This window comes from Arachis hypogaea, chromosome 10 (assembly GCF_003086295.3).
Source record: "Arachis hypogaea cultivar Tifrunner chromosome 10, arahy.Tifrunner.gnm2.J5K5, whole genome shotgun sequence".
Classification (NCBI taxonomy): Eukaryota; Viridiplantae; Streptophyta; class Magnoliopsida; order Fabales; family Fabaceae; genus Arachis; species Arachis hypogaea.
Window position 1 is genome coordinate 93,819,051 of NC_092045.1, and position 14,181 is coordinate 93,833,231.

The following is a 14,181-nucleotide window of genomic DNA, read 5'->3' on the forward strand; positions in this document are numbered from 1 at the left end:
TACAGCAAAAGGGAAAAGCATGAGTCTGTAGACTTCAGGATCAACTCCATTCGTCTTTACAGTCTCACAGATCTGCAAGAACTCAGTTAAGAACTGATAAGGATCTTCAGATGGAAGTCCATAAAACTTGCAGTTTTGTTGCATTAATGCAACTAGTTGAGGCTTAAGCTCAAAGTTATTGGCTCCAATGGCAGGAATGGAGATGCTTCTTCCATCAAACTTGGACGTTGGCTTTGTGAAGTCACCAAGCATTCTCCTTGCATTATTATTATTATTATTTTCGGCTGCCATGTCCTTCTCTTGTTCGAAAATTTCTGAAAGGTTGTTTCTGGATTGTTGTAATTTAGCTTCTCTTAATTTTCTCTTCAGAGTCCTTTCAGGTTCTGGATCAATTTCAACAAGAGTGCCTTTTTCCCTGTTCCTGCTCATATGAAAGAGAAGAAAACAAGAAAAGAAAGAGGAATCCTCTATGTCACAGTATAGAGATTCCTTTATTGTTAGTAGAAGAAGAAAGGGGTAGAAGAAAGAAGAAGGATGGATTCGGATTTGGATGAAGAGAGGTGAAGAGAAGAGTTAGTAATTAAATAAATAAAAAAAGAATAAGAAAAGAGAAAGAAGATTTCGAAAATAATTTTTGAAAAAGAAGTTAGTAATTTCGAAAATTAAAAATAAAATAAGTTTAAAATTAAAATTTAAAACAATTAAAAAGAATTTTTGAAAAGAGAGGGATATTTTCGAAAATAGAAGAGAGAGAAGTAGTTAAGTGGTTTTGAAAAAGATAAGAAACAAACAGGAAGTTAGTTAGTTGATTGAAAAAGATTTGAAATCAAATTTTGAAAAAGATAAGAAGATAAGAAGTTAGATAAGTTATTTTGAAATCAAATTTTGAAAAAGATTTAATTTTTAAAATTACTTAACTAACAAGAAACTATAAGATAAGATTCTAGAACTTAAAGATTGAACCTTTCTTAACAAGAAAGTAACAAACTTCAAATTTTTGAACCAATCACATTACTTGTTAGTTAATTTTCGAAAATTAGATATAAAAGATAAGAAAAATATTTTGGAAATATTTTGAAAAAGATTTTTGAAATTTTCGAAAATTATAAAAAAATGAAAAAGATATGATTTTTGAAAAAGATTTTGAAAAGATAAGCTTTTTAAAATTTGAAATTTTGACTTGACTTGTAAGAAACAACTAATTTTGAAAATTTTTTGACCAAGTCAACCCAAAATTTCGAAAATTTGGAGGAAAATAAGGAAAAGATATTTTTTTGATTTTTGAATATTTTAATTATGAGAGAGAAAAACAACAAAAATACTCAATGCATGAAATTTTTAGATCAAAACAATGAATGCATGCAAGAATGCTATGAATGTCAAGATGAACACCAAGAACACTTTGAAGATCATGATGAACATCAAGAACATAATTTTGAAAAAATTTTTTATGCAAAGAAAACATGCAAGACACCAAACTTAGAAATCTTTAATGCATCGAAAATATGAATGCAAAAGTGCACATGAAAAACAAGAAAAGACACAAAACAAGAAATCATCAAGATCAAACAAGAAGACTTGTCAAGAACAACTTGAAGATCATGAAGAACACTATGAATGCATGGATTTTTCGAAAAATGCAAGAAAAATTTTAAAAGCATGCAATTGACACCAAACTTAAAAATTAACACAAGACTCAAACAAGAAACACAAAATATTTTTTATTTTTATGGTTTTCTAATTTTTTTGTATTTTTATTAATTTTTTTTTTCGAAAAACATTTTTGGAAAAACGAAAAATATAAGAAATTTTTGAAAAAGATTTTTGAAAAGAAAGTTACCTAATCTGAGCAACAAGATGAACCGTCAGTTGTCCATACTCAAACAATCCCCGGCAACGGCGCCAAAAACTTGGTGGACGAAATTGTGATCACTATTCTTTTCAAGTTGTTTGTCTTTGTATGAAATCATTATTATGGCACTAGTTGAATTCACAACTCCGTTCAACTAACCAGCAAGTGTACTGGGTCGTCCAAGTAATAAACCTTACGTGAGTAAGGGTCGATCCCACAGAGATTGTTGGTATGAAGCAAGCTATGGTCACCTTGTAAATCTCAGTTAGGCAGATTAAAATGGTTTATGGGTTTCGAAAATAAAGATAAAAGAATAGATTAAATAAAAGGATAGAAGACTTATGCAGATTCATTGGTGGGAATTTCAGATAAGCGAATGGAGGTGCTGCATGGCTCAAGGACGCCTGCTCTCCTACTGCTTCTACTCAATCCTTCATACTCCTTTCCATGGCAAGCTTTGTATAGGGGTTCACCATCAGCTGTGGCTACTTTCATCCTCTCGGGAAAATGATCCTATGCGGTTGTCAGTCGCACGGCTAATCGTCTGGAGGCATCACCCATGGTTGATGGCTACATCCCATCCTCGCAGTGAAAACTAATGCTCACGCACTCTGTCACAGTACGGCTAATCACCGGTTGGTTCCCGCTCCTACTGGAATAGAATCCCTTGATTCTTTTGCGTCTGTCACTAACGCCCAGCAGGTTACAAGTTTGAAGCACGTCACAGTCATTCATTACCGGAATCCTACTCGGAATACCACAGACAAGGTGAGACTTTCCGGATTCCCAGGATCCTACTCGGAATACCACAGACAAGGTGAGACTTTCCGGATCCTCATAAATGCCGCCATCTATCTAGCTTATACCATGAAGATTCTGTTGGGGAATCTAAGAGATACACGTTCAAGCTCTGTTTCATGTAGAACGGAAGTGGTTGTCAATCACACGCGTTCATAAGTGAGAATGATAATGAGGGTAATTTGACTCATAACATTCATCATGTTCTTGGGTACGAATGAATATCTTGGAATAAGAATAAGAGAGATTTGAATAAAAGATAATAGAATTGCATTAATACTTGAGGTACAGCAGAGCTCCACACCCTTAATCTATGGTGTGCAGAAACTCCACCGTTGAAAATACATAAGTAAAAGAGGTTCAGGCATGGCCGAATGGCCAGCCCTCTCCTAACGTGATCAATGATCTCCTAAGATGAAGAATAAAACAGAACTGAGACCAAAGATGTCTAATACAATAGATAAATGTCCTATATATACTAGACTAGCTACTAGGGTTTACATGAGTAAGTAATTGATGCATAAATTCACTTCCGGGGCCCACTTGGTGTATGCTTGGGCTGAGCTTGATTAATCCACGAGCTGAGGCATCTCTTGGAGTTGAACTCTGAGTTATGACGTGTTTTGGGCGTTCAACTCCGGATCATGACGTTTTTCTGGCGTTTAACTCCAGACAGCAGCATGAACTTGGCGTTCAACGCCAAGTTACGTCGTCAATCTTCGAATAAAGTATGGACTATTATATATTGCTGGAAAGCCCTGGATGTCTACTTTCCAACGCCGTTGAGAGCGCGCCAATTGGAGTTCTGTAGCTCCAGAAAATCCATTTCGAGTGCAGGGAGGTCAGATTCCAACAGCATCAGCAGTCCTTTTGTCAGCCTTCTTCAGAGTTTTGCTCAAATCCCTCAATTTCAGTCAGAATTTACCTGAAATCACAGAAAAACACACAAACTCATAGTAAAGTCCAGAAATGTGAATTTAACATAAAAAACTAATGAAAACATCCCTAAAAGTAGCTTAAACTTACTAAAAACGATACAAAAACAATGCCAAAAAGCGTATAAATTATCCGCTCATCACAACACCAAACATAAATTGTTGCTTGTTCCCAAGCAACTGAAAATCAAATAGGATAAAAAGAAGAGAATATACTATAAAGTCCAAAATATCAATGAATATTAATTTAATTACATGAGCGGGACTTGTAGCTTTTTGCTTCTGAACAGTTTTGGCATCTCACTTTTTCCTTTGTAGTTTAGAGTGATTGGCATCTCTAGGAACTTAGAATTTTGGATAGTGTTATTGACTTTCCTAGTTAAGCATGTTGATTCTTGAACACAGCTACTCATGAGTCTTGGCTGTGGCCCTAAGCACTTTGTCTTCCAGTATTACCACCGGATACACAAATGCCACAGACACATAACTGGGTGAACCTTTTCAGATTGTGACTCAGCTTTGCTAAAGTCCCCAGTTAGTGGTGTCCAGAGCTCTTAAGCACACTCTTTTGCTTTGGATCACGACTTTAACCACTTAGTCTCAAGCTTTTCACTTGGACCTTCATGACACAAGCACATGGTTAGGGACAGCTTGATTTAGCCGCTTAGGCCTGGATTTAATTTCCTTGGGCCCTCCTATCCATTAATGCTCAAAGCCTTGGATCCTTTGCTTTTTCTTTCTAAAATTTTTGCCCCCTTTTTTTTCTGCTTTTTCTTGCTTCAAGAATCAATTTCATGATGTTTTTCAGATCATCAATAACATTTCTCTTTGTTCATCATTCTTTCAAGAGCCAACAATTTTAACACTCATAAGCAACAATATCAAAAGACATATGCACTGTTCAATCATTCATTCAGAAAACAAAAAGTATTGTCACCACATCAATATAATTAAATTAAATTCAATAATAATTTTCGAAAATTATGTACTTCTTGTTCTTTTGAATTAAAACATTTTTCTTTTAAGAGAGGTGAAGGACTAATGGATTTTATTCATAATCTTTAAGGCATGGTTACACACTAATGATCATGAAGTAGAGACACAAAATATAAATGAACACAATACTTAAAAACCGAAAACAGAAAGAAATAAAGAACAAGGAATGAATCCACCTCTTAGTGGCGTTTTCTTCTTGAAGGACCAACAATGTCCTTAAGCTCTTCTATGTCCCTTCCTTGCCTTTGTTGCTCCTCCCTCATTGCTCTTTGATCTTCTCTTATTTCTTGGAGAATGATGGAGTGCTCATGATGTTCCACCCTTAGTTGTTCAACATTATGACTCAAATCTTCTAAAGAGGTACTGAGTTGCTCCCAATAGTTGTTGGGAGGAAAGTGCATTCCTTGAGGCATTTGTTGATGATGAACTTCCTCAAGTTCTTCTTGAGGGCCGTGAGGAACTTCTCTTGTTTGCTCCATCCTCTTCTATGTGATGGGCTTGTCTTCTTCAATGGAGACATCTCCATCTATGATAACTCCAGCCGAGTAACATAGGTGACATATAAGGTGGGGAAGGCTAGCCGTGCCATGTGTGAAGGCTTGTCGGCTATTTTGTAGAGTTCATTGGAGATGACTTCATGAACTTCCACTTCCTCTCCAATCATGATGCTATGAATCATGATGGCCCGATCCACAGTAACTTCAGATCGGTTGCTTGTAGGGATGATGGATCTTTGGATGAACTCCAACCATCCTCTAGCTACAGGCTTGAGGTCCAGTCTTCTTAGTTGGACCGGTTTGCCTTTGGAGTCTATTCTCCATTGGGCGCCTTCCACACATATGTCCATTAGGACTTGGTCCAACCTTTGATTGAAGTTGACCCTTCTTGTGTAGGGGCGTTCATCACCTTGCATCATGGGTAAATGAAACGCCAACCTCACATTTTCCGGACTGAAATCTAAGTATTTCCCCCGAACCATTGTGATATAGTTCTTTGGATTCGGGTTCATACTTTGATCATGGTTCCTAGTGATCCATGCATTGGCATAGAACTCTTGAACCATCAATATTCTGACTTGTTGCATGGGGTTGGTTATGACTTCCCAACCTCTTCTTTGGATTTCATGTCGGATTTCCAGATACTCATTCTTTTTTAGCTTGAAAGGGACCTCGGGGATCACCTTCTTCTTTGCCACAACATCATAGAAGTGGTCTTGATGGCTTTTGGAAATGAATCTTTCCTTCTCCCATGACTCGGAGGTGGAAGCTTTTGCCTTCCCTTTTCCTTTTCTTGAGGATACTCCGGTCTTAGGTGCCATTGATGGTGAATGAAAAAAAAGCTTAGGCTTTTTACCACACCAAACTTAAAATTTGCTCATCCTCGAGCAAGAAAGAAAAGAAGAGTAGAAGAAGAAGAAGAGAATATGGTAGAGAGGGAGAGAAGTGGGTTCGGCTATGTGGGAGAAGAAAGGGGTTGTGTTGTGTGAAAATGAAGAAGAATGGAAGGGTATTTATAGGGAGAGGGGAGGGTTAGGTTTCGGCCATTTTGGGTGGGAATGGGTGGGAAATTGAATTTGAATGTTATGGAGGTAGGTGGGGTTTATGGCGAAGAGTGGGTTGATGTGAATGGTGAATGGGGTAATTGGGAAGAGGGAGTGAGGTGATTGATGAAGAATATTGGGAATTGTGACATGGGGTATTCAAATCACAAAAATAGGATTAAGAGGTAAGGTGGGAATATGGTAGGTGGGGATCCTGTGGGGTCCACAGATCCTGAGGTGGGGATCCTGTGGGGTCCACAGTTCCTGAGGTGAAAAGAAATACCATTCCTTCACCATATAGGCATGTAAATTGCCTCCATGCATCATTCTGGCGTTCAAACGCCCATTGGTGCATGTTCTGGGCGTTAAACGCCCATGTAATGCATGTTTCTGGCGTTGAACGCCAGTTTCATGCTTGTTTCTGGCGTTCAGCGCCAGATTGTCCTCTGTGTGCACGTCCTGGCGTTAAACGCCAGGTTGTTGCTTGTTTTGGGCGTTCAGCGCCAGAAAGATGCTCTGTTCTGGCGTTGAACGCCAGCCAGATGCATCTTACTGGCGTTGAACGCCAGTCTGCGCTACCTCCAGGGTGAAAAATTTTTTTCTTCTGTTTTTGACTCTGTTTTTAATTTCTTTGATTTTTTCGTGACTCCTCATGATCATGTACCTAATTCAACACAAAAATAACACTAAAACAAAATAAAATAAAATTAGATAAATAAAATTGGGTTGCCTCCCAACAAGCGCTTCTTTAATGTCAATAGCTTGACAGTGGCTCTCATGGAGCCACAAGATGATCAGATCAATTTAGTGTGTTGTCTCCACACCAAACTTAGAGTTTGACTGTGTGGGCTCTTCTTGACCTTGAACTGAGAGAAGCTCTTCATGCTTACTCTCTTCTGTCACAGAGGGATGGCCATGTGCCTTAAACACAAGGTAGTCCCCATTCAATTGAAGGACTAACTCTCCTCTATTGACATCTATCACAGCTTCTGCTGTGGCTAGGAAAGGTCTTCCTAGGATGATGGATTCATCATCTTCCTTTCTAGTGTCTAGGATTATGAAATCAGCAGGGATGTAAAGGCCTTCAACCTTTACTAGCACGTCCTCTGTTATTCCATAAGCTTGTCTCATTGACTTATCTGCCAATTGTAATGAGAACAAGGCAGGTTGTACCTCAATGATTCCCAGCTTCTCCATTACAGAGAGTGGCATCAGATTTATCCCTGACCCAAGATCACATAGAGCTTTTTCAAAGCTCATGGTGCCAATGGTGCAAGGTATTAAGAACTTGCCAGGATCTTGTTTCTTTTGAGGTAGAGTTTTCTGAATCCAAGTATCCAGTTCACTAATGAGCAAGGGAGGTTCACTTTCCCAAGTCTCATTACCAAACAGCTTGGCATTCAGCTTCATGATAGCTCCTAAGTATTGAGCAACTTGCTCTCCAGTCACATCTTCATCCTCTTCAGAGGATGAATATTCTTCAGAGCTCATGAATGGCAGAAGGAGATTTAATGGAATCTCTATGGTCTCTGTATGAGCCTCAGATTCCTCAGGATCCTTAATAGGAAGCTCCTTCTTGCTTGAAGGACATCCCAGGAGGTCTTCCTCACTAGAATTTTTGTCCTCCTCCTCCCCTATGCATTCGGCCACTTTGATTAAATCAATGGCCTTGCACTCTCCTTTTGGATTCTCTTCTGTATTGCTTGGGAGAACACTGGGAGGAGTTTCAATGACTTTCTTACTCAGCTGGCCTACTTGTGCTTCCAGATTTCTGATGGAAGATCTGGTTTCATTCATGAAACTGAAAGTGGCCTTTGACAGATCAGAGACTATATTGGCTAAATTAGAAGTGTTTTGTTCAGAATTCTCTGTTTGTTGCTGAGAAGATGATGGATATGGCTTACTATTGTTCAGCCTATTGCGTCCACCATTATTAAAGCCTTGTTGAGGCTTTTGTTGATCCTTCCAGGAGAAATTTGGATGATTTCTCCATGATGGGTTATAGGTGTTTCCATATGGTTCACCCATGTAATTAACCTCTGCCATGGCAGGGTTTTCAGGATCATAAGCTTCTTCAGAAGCTACCTCTCTAGTGCTGTTGGATGCATGTTGCAGTCCATTCAGATTTTGAGAGATCATGTTGACCTGTTGAGTCAACACTTTGTTCTGAGCCAATATGGCATTCAGAGCATCAATTTCAAGAACTCCTTTCTTCTGAGATATCCCATTGTTCACGGAATTCCTCTCAGAGGTATACATGAACTGGTTGTTTGCAACCATGTCAATGAGTTCTTGAGCCTCTTCAGGCGTTTTCTTCAGGTGAATAGATCCACCTGCAGAATGGTCCAGTGACATTTTCGAAAATTCAGAGAGACCATAATAGAATATATCTAACATGGTCCATTCTGAGAACATGTCAGATGGACATCTTTTGGTCAGCTGCTTGTATCTTTCCCAAGCTTCATAGAGGGATTCACCATCTTTCTGCTTGAAGGTTTGAACATCCACTCTCAGCTTGCTCAGCTTTTGAGGAGGAAAGAATTTATCCAAGAAGGTAGTGACCAGCTTATCCCAGGAGTCCAGGCTATCCTTAGGTTGTGAATCCAACCATATTCTAGCTCTGTCTCTTACAGCAAAAGGGAAAAGCATGAGTCTGTAGACTTCAGGATCAACTCCATTCGTCTTTACAGTCTCACAGATCTGCAAGAACTCAGTTAAGAACTGATAAGGATCTTCAGATGGAAGTCCATAAAACTTGCAGTTTTGTTGCATTAATGCAACTAGTTGAGGCTTAAGCTCAAAGTTATTGGCTCCAATGGCAGGAATGGAGATGCTTCTTCCATCAAACTTGGACGTTGGCTTTGTGAAGTCACCAAGCATTCTCCTTGCATTATTATTATTATTATTTTCGGCTGCCATGTCCTTCTCTTGTTCGAAAATTTCTGAAAGGTTGTTTCTGGATTGTTGTAATTTAGCTTCTCTTAATTTTCTCTTCAGAGTCCTTTCAGGTTTTGGATCAATTTCAACAAGAGTGCCTTTTTCCCTGTTCCTGCTCATATGAAAGAGAAGAAAACAAGAAAAGAAAGAGGAATCCTCTATGTCACAGTATAGAGATTCCTTTATTGTTAGTAGAAGAAGAAAGGGGTAGAAGAAAGAAGAAGGATGGATTCGGATTTGGATGAAGAGAGGTGAAGAGAAGAGTTAGTAATTAAATAAATAAAAAAGAATAAGAAAAGAGAAAGAAGATTTCGAAAATAATTTTTGAAAAAGAAGTTAGTAATTTCGAAAATTAAAAATAAAATAAGTTTAAAATTAAAATTTAAAACAATTAAAAAGAATTTTTGAAAAAGAGAGGGATATTTTCGAAAATAGAAGAGAGAGAAGTAGTTAAGTGGTTTTGAAAAAGATAAGAAACAAACAGGAAGTTAGTTAGTTGATTGAAAAAGATTTGAAATCAAATTTTGAAAAAGATAAGAAGATAAGAAGTTAGATAAGTTATTTTGAAATCAAATTTTGAAAAAGATTTAATTTTTAAAATTACTTAACTAACAAGAAACTATAAGATAAGATTCTAGAACTTAAAGATTGAACCTTTCTTAACAAGAAAGTAACAAACTTCAAATTTTTGAACCAATCACATTACTTGTTAGTTAATTTTCGAAAATTAGATATAAAAGATAAGAAAAATATTTTGGAAATATTTTGAAAAAGATTTTTGAAATTTTCGAAAATTATAAAAAATGAAAAAGATATGATTTTTGAAAAAGATTTTGAAAAGATAAGCTTTTTAAAATTTGAAATTTTGACTTGACTTGTAAGAAACAACTAATTTTGAAAATTTTTTGACCAAGTCAACCCAAAATTTCAAAAATTTGGAGGAAAATAAGGAAAAGATATTTTTTTGATTTTTGAATATTTTAATTATGAGAGAGAAAAACAACAAAAATACTCAATGCATGAAATTTTTAGATCAAAACAATGAATGCATGCAAGAATGCTATGAATGTCAAGATGAACACCAAGAACACTTTGAAGATCATGATGAACATCAAGAACATAATTTTGAAAAATTTTTTATGCAAAGAAAACATGCAAGACACCAAACTTAGAAATCTTTAATGCATGGAAAATATGAATGCAAAAGTGCACATGAAAAACAAGAAAAGACACAAAACAAGAAATCATCAAGATCAAACAAGAAGACTTGTCAAAAACAACTTGAAGATCATGAAGAACACTATGAATGCATGGATTTTTCGAAAAATGCAAGAAAAATTTTAAAAGCATGCAATTGACACCAAACTTAAAAATTAACACAAGACTCAAACAAGAAACACAAAATATTTTTTATTTTTATGGTTTTCTAATTTTTTTGTATTTTTATTAATTTTTTTTTCGAAAAACATTTTTGGAAAAACGAAAAATATAAGAAATTTTTGAAAAAGATTTTTGAAAAGAAAGTTACCTAATCTGAGCAACAAGATGAACCGTCAGTTGTCCATACTCGAACAATCCCCGGCAACGGCGCCAAAAACTTGGTGGACGAAATTGTGATCACTATTCTTTTCAAGTTGTTTGTCTTTGTATGAAATCATTATTATGGCACTAGTTGAATTCACAACTCCGTTCAACTAACCAGCAAGTGTACTGGGTCGTCCAAGTAATAAACCTTACGTGAGTAAGGGTCGATCCCACAGAGATTGTTGGTATGAAGCAAGCTATGGTCACCTTGTAAATCTCAGTTAGGCAGATTAAAATGGTTTATGGGTTTCGAAAATAAAGATAAAAGAATAGATTAAATAAAAGGATAGAAGACTTATGCAGATTCATTGGTGGGAATTTCAGATAAGCGAATGGAGGTGCTGCATGGCTCAAGGACGCCTGCTCTCCTACTGCTTCTACTCAATCCTTCATACTCCTTTCCATGGCAAGCTTTGTATAGGGGTTCACCATCAGCTGTGGCTACTTTCATCCTCTCGGGAAAATGATCCTATGCGGTTGTCAGTCGCACGGCTAATCGTCTGGAGGCATCACCCATGGTTGATGGCTACATCCCATCCTCGCAGTGAAAACTAATGCTCACGCACTCTGTCACAGTACGGCTAATCACCGGTTGGTTCCTGCTCCTACTGGAATAGAATCCCTTGATTCTTTTGCGTCTGTCACTAACGCCCAGCAGGTTACAAGTTTGAAGCACGTCACAGTCATTCATTACCGGAATCCTACTCGGAATACCACAGACAAGGTGAGACTTTCCGGATTCCCAGGATCCTACTCGGAATACCACAGACAAGGTGAGACTTTCCGGATCCTCATAAATGCCGCCATCTATCTAGCTTATACCACGAAGATTCTGTTGGGGAATCTAAGAGATACACGTTCAAGCTCTGTTTCATGTAGAACGGAAGTGGTTGTCAATCACACGCGTTCATAAGTGAGAATGATAATGAGGGTAATTTGACTCATAACATTCATCATGTTCTTGGGTACGAATGAATATCTTGGAATAAGAATAAGAGAGATTTGAATAAAAGATAATAGAATTGCATTAATACTTGAGGTACAGCAGAGCTCCACACCCTTAATCTATGGTGTGCAGAAACTCCACCGTTGAAAATACATAAGTAAAAGAGGTTCAGGCATGGCCGAATGGCCAGCCCTCTCCTAACGTGATCAATGATCTCCTAAGATGAAGAATAAAACAGAACTGAGACCAAAGATGTCTAATACAATAGATAAATGTCCTATATATACTAGACTAGCTACTAGGGTTTACATGAGTAAGTAATTGATGCATAAATTCACTTCCGGGGCCCACTTGGTGTATGCTTGGGCTGAGCTTGATTAATCCACGAGTTGAGGCATCTCTTGGAGTTGAACTCTGAGTTATGACGTGTTTTGGGCGTTCAACTCCGGATCATGACGTTTTTCTGGCGTTTAACTCCAGACAGCAGCATGAACTTGGCGTTCAACGCCAAGTTACGTCGTCAATATTCGAATAAAGTATGGACTATTATATATTGCTGGAAAGCCCTGGATGTCTACTTTCCAACGCCGTTGAGAGCGCGCCAATTGGGTTTCTGTAGCTCCAGAAAAATCCATTTCGAGTGTAGGGAGGTCAGATTCCAACAGCATCAGCAGTCCTTTTGTCAGCCTTCTTCAGAGTTTTGCTCAAATCCCTCAATTTCAGTCAGAATTTACCTGAAATCACAGAAAAACACACAAACTCATAGTAAAGTCCAGAAATGTGAATTTAACATAAAAACTAATGAAAACATCCCTAAAAGTAGCTTAAACTTACTAAAAACTATACAAAAACAATGCCAAAAAGCGTATAAATTATCCGCTCATCACGTCACTAGCGTTAAGGGTTTGCTTCATGGTTTACAACTTTAAAGTTCCAAGGGTATTAAAGGGGACGGGTGTGGCTTCATCTTCATTTCATTTCATGCATAGCTTGTGGAGCAACATTTCATTTTCATTGCATTTCATTCATTGTGTGGAGAATAGAGATGTGTGTTTTATGATATAATTGAGAGAGAATAAGTTAGTTTTAGTTAAGAGTGAGATTAGAATATCTAAAATGGTGTGTGATTATACATTCATGCAAAATCATATTATCAATTATTTAGGATATCCTAATTATGTAAGTTTATTATTTTTGATTAATTTGTTCATCTTTGTTTAGTAGTTTGTTACTATTTATTTGGTTAATATTAGTCTAATTGTACTATTATCTCTGATAATATGAATAAATAATATAATTAATTATAATTTTTTATTTTTCCAAAATAATCTTATTCTTTTTTGTTTCTATTTTTCTGTTGTTAGTATGTATAATTTTTTATAATATTATCTTTTTATTTTTTGTTATAATATGATATTTTATATTTTATTAATTATTAAAATTAATAAATAATATACATATGATATTTTTGTTAATTACTAAATTAATAAATAACACATATATTTTTTCTATTTTTTTGTTATAATATGGTTATGTTATTTTAATTTTAATTATTAAATTGAAAAATAATAATATTTGTACATAAAAATTCAAATTTTATGTAATTATTATTTATTTTAGTTTCTGTTTCAACATTATTATTTTATTAAAATTAATAATCAATATAATCATAAAAATATACTTTGCTAATTGAATAATGTATAATTATATTTATTTTGTGTTTTAATATTATTTTTACTTCATTTTATTTTGTAATTACTGAGCCTAATAAAAATATAAATATGAATAATAAGAAATTTGAATTTTTTGTAATTATTATTTACTTTATTTTCTGTTGAAGTAAGTTATTAATTTATTCTTTTTGGTATTTATTAAATTAATAAATAAAATAAAAATAAATATAATTATTTTTTTTGGTATTTCGGTTGAACTGCACCAGGTTAACAAGAATATACTACCTCGTAAGCTTGATCCGTCGGAGATGTGGCATTCGACGATTGACCAGGCCTTACGAACAATAGGATTCTACCATATCTCGAGAGTTGGAGAGATCAGAGGGCATTCTGCGTTACTATCTGCACTTATGGAAAGGTGAAGACTATAGACTCATTCTTTCGCATTGCTAGCCGGTGAGGTTACAGTGACACTAGAGGACATGTTATACATATTTGACCTACCGATTGATGGAGAGGTTAGGATCGGTTGGACCGATAGTAGTCAGGACTTCTTGGTCAACCAGAGCCTAGCGATTTTTGGCATCGAACCCGTTGTGAGTAGTTCTCCTAAAAGTTATATAAAGTTGGCTTGGGTACGCCATATCAAAGACACATAGCCTTTAGACACTTGGGAGTCTATTCAATGATACGTCAGGTGTCACATCTTCTGTCTGTTGGGTACCAACCTCTTCATGGATAATTCGACGGCATATGACCACGCGAAGTATCCACCACTGCTCTAAAATTTCTTGCAAATTGGCACTTGCAGTTGGGGGGTCAGCAACTCTTGCACAGTTTTATAGGTCACTATGCCATGCATCATGATACAATTGCAAGGAGATGGATGGCCCGCTTGATTTGTTGTTTGTTTGGGCGTG